The sequence below is a fragment of the Kryptolebias marmoratus genome, linkage group LG19 (assembly GCF_001649575.2).
Source record: "Kryptolebias marmoratus isolate JLee-2015 linkage group LG19, ASM164957v2, whole genome shotgun sequence".
NCBI lineage: Eukaryota > Metazoa > Chordata > Actinopteri > Cyprinodontiformes > Rivulidae > Kryptolebias > Kryptolebias marmoratus.
This window is the reverse complement of record NC_051448.1, coordinates 15,222,131-15,225,897: the sequence shown is the minus strand read 5'-3', so window position 1 is coordinate 15,225,897 and position 3,767 is coordinate 15,222,131.

Here is a 3,767-nt window from a genome sequence, read left to right as displayed (position 1 = left end):
CCTCCTCTCAGAGCGAGCATGTCGTCGTCATTGCATCACCCTGCAGCTCAGCTGGAAGGCTCGGGTTAATGCACCCACGCTGACACTTCCAGCTTAAAAAAAAAAAGAAGACCCCTCTGAAATACACCTCGTATCTGCCTCCGCTTTCTTCTATTCATTACTGCGCCTGGAAAGCAGGGAGATGATGACGACGAGCTTTTGAAGAACAGGGTCGTGCAGGTTTTTTTTTTCTTTTTAATTTGAACTTTGGTTGGTTTCTAGGCAACAGGAGTGACTCTAGGTGAGAGGCTCACGGGGACGAGGACAGGGATAATTATCTCTTTACAGGAAATCTCCCAGGTCTCATTTCACCTCTTTTGTTAGCCACGAGGGAGGCGCAGTTTACAACTGTGCGAACGCTGAAGGTGATCTGACGTTCAGACGCCCTGACCTCGCTGATCTGTGCTCAGGAAACGTGAAAAGGAAGAAACCGCGTTTGGTTTTCGCTGTCTTTTAATGCCACAATGTTTCCTTTGTTCCCCTCTACCTTTAAATATTAAAAAAGCAAAATCTGCTTTAAAAAGCTTTCTGCATCAGAATCAATGAATGTTAAAAATTAAAGGCGACCTTCATCAGACTATAAGGATAAATCTGAACCGTTTCGGAGCTTTTCTCCATCATACTGTTTCTCCGTCATTATTTTATTTAAAATATTCATGTTTCTCTAAAATATGATTGATTTCAGACTACAATTAAACCCGCAAAACTGTTTTCATACTTTAAATTTAAAGACTCTTGATTTAAACAAATAAGGCATTATTTTAATGAATGCCAAGTTTTAAAAATTGATATTTTTCCTTACATAATGTTTGTGTTTAACTACTATATTTGAATGGACTTGCTCAGTATTAAAAAAAAAAACAAATATGAAAAATATACAAATCAGATATTTTCCAGAAGGGCTCTGTGGTAAGGTTGTGAACTGTTAGTATCTTACCTGTTGCAGATAGCATTTTGAACGACCTCAGTTTGGAGAAAATGAGGTTAATTCTGACCGGACTGATGAGCTAATGGCTGGTTAGGCAAAACTGGATTTCTGCTCCAGCCTCAAACACTATTTAAACGAAACCAGTATATCACTGCGTGCCACTGCGTGGCAGAAATATTCAGATATTCCTGCAGGATGTTCCCCAGCCTGCAGCAGGAGTGCCACAGCTAGCTGCTACTGCTGTTCAGGCTTGCAAATGACCATAAAATTTTTACAAAGGTTTATAAAGTAGCGGTCACGTGAAACGTTTCTTGGTCGCACTTGGATTATCCGTTAGCTCATCGTCATTATCCGAATTAAGCTGATCATTTGTTCAACAACAGGTGAGATATTAATTGTTAATACCTTTTCCACAGACCCCCCCTCAAAGGACCCATCCTTTTTAAGAAACTGCAGAACTGTAACAGATCTGTTAGAGCTTATTAGTGTTTTTCCCTATTTTGCTCGTTTTTTTGTGTTTTTCTTGACCTCTTAAGCTTTAAACGAATAAAGGCAGATGGCTGCCTCCCGCCTGATCCCGGCTCTGATTCTACTTCACTGTCCTGCTTCTTTTTGTTCACACTCAGGACAGAGGAATCAAACGGATGATTTAATCCACTCTTTCATAACTTCAAGAACTGCAAAATGTTTCCTTTGCACACTGGCGCCACGTCCTTCAGTCCCTTGTCTTGTGTTTTGTCGTTTACTGAAGCATTCTTTCAGCAGCTTACACAACGCCTACGACGTGGCATCTGGTTTGGTGCTTTTCGCGTAAACAGGAATGCTCTGACTTCTAAATGTTCCAGTAATTCAAATACTTTCAGCTCGTTGTGGTCTTTAAAGCAACCCAGAAACACCAACGCTAAAAATAGAACAATTTCAGCGAGCTTGTAATGTTTTAATCATCGATTTATGTGAGGGTTAAACTGCGTCCTCTTAGGATTTTTATCAGTCTGACGGCAAATAAAATGTTATGTTTTTTTTTTTTATTATTATATTGTGGATTGTGGTTTTTGAATTTGCTCGTTAAGGACTCCAAATGCAAACTCATAATTCTCATATTTGTAACTTTTATTTAACGGTTATGCCTTTCATATGTTCTCATATTTGTTTTTTTTTTCCCACCTCATTTGACATTTCTGTATGGTGATTCAGAACTCACAGAACTGATAAGTAACAGTGATGTAGCTTTTCAAACTTTATAAAATAAAGGCCGAGCATTCCCTGAAGGAGTCCATGTTTCCCGCCGCTTTTCGGTTTTATACTAAGATCATCTCACGCAGAAAAATGACTGTTGGCTCATGTCTGTTAACTGTTGTGTCCATCTTGTTTTAGATTGATTCTAAAAGTTAATTAGTATTTACTTTCCTGAATGTTGCCATCCTGGCTGCCCTGTCCACTTGCTTCTGCTGGGAAGGGCTCTCAACTCCAACCGCACCAATGTTTCTGAACAATATCTGTCAAACTGACTGAATTGCAGCCATTTTTGTGTAGGCAGTCATCTTGAAATTGAGTTGGCTCTAAAATCAATTGTAGAGGTGGATACAACGATTATTGCCTGAAAGTTTGAATGTATGTTACACTTTTGCTAGCAGACAGAGTGGACTACAAACAGTTAATGGTGAAATTTTAAACAAAGAGCTTGTGCAATCTGTAAGTGTGCAAACTGTGTTGGTGATCAGTCTCAGCTACTACCACGCCAATTCTTAGGTCAACATCTGCAAAATCGATTGAGTTATAAGCATTTTTGTGTTTTTTAAGGTCAGTTGGCTGTGGCAGCCATCTTGAAGTGCATTGACTCCAAAGGTTAATCACTTGTAGAGTTACATCTACTGATTGCTTTCTGCAAGTTTCATTGAAATCCGTCCAGTAGTTCATGAAATATTTTGATAACAGACCCATGAACATACAAATATGTGTACACAGGCATTGCTCCACCTTGCTTCGCCCTGTAAAGGCTGGTGGGAAAAAAATAGTTAACCACGCATCTGTGCATTAAATAAAATACTGAAGTCGCACTAATTGACAAAAAAATGCTGTGTATAAACCTTTAACAATGACTGAAATCTCAGTTTTGTAACCTCTCCCTGCGCTAACCCTGCCCGCCAAGGAGGATAATAATTATTGTTATCGTTATTATTAATATTTTTGTGTCCTACATCAAAGGCCGGCTCTGGCAGAGGCTTATTTACCCCTCAGTGGATTTAGTTTTTGACCCCTGCTGTTAAACCTGTGATGGAGCAGATTCGGTCCAGCTGCAGTTCAGTTGGGAACCTCACGGGGTCAGCCTGTTTCTACATTTACTAAAATGACCTGCAGTTTGAATGCACACAGTTTACCAACAAAAAAAAAAAAGAAAAAGAAAAAGGAAAAAAAGCTTGACAGCAGGATTAATGGCCACGATTCACCGAGCTGAGAAACACAATAAAGAACTACCTTAAAAGTGTAAATAAACGAAAGGTATATACTGAGGAGGAAAACTGAATAATGTTTATTTAATGCGATTTTGTTTTTTTTTCTTCTTTTGCATGTGTAAATACAAACAACAGTTTGTGATATGAGTGTGTAACCCATGGGTCTTTACAGCTGTGAAGAGATGGAGAAAAAGGAGGTGGAGGAGGGGGGCGGGGTTCTGAGAGGTAATTGCTGACAAGAAGAGTCCATCACATTTCAGAAGGAGGACATTATCCAGCCTCGGCACAAGGCAAGCAGCCGGCGTGAACTGCACACCTTCCGCCTTTAAATTTCCACGCCGGTGGAA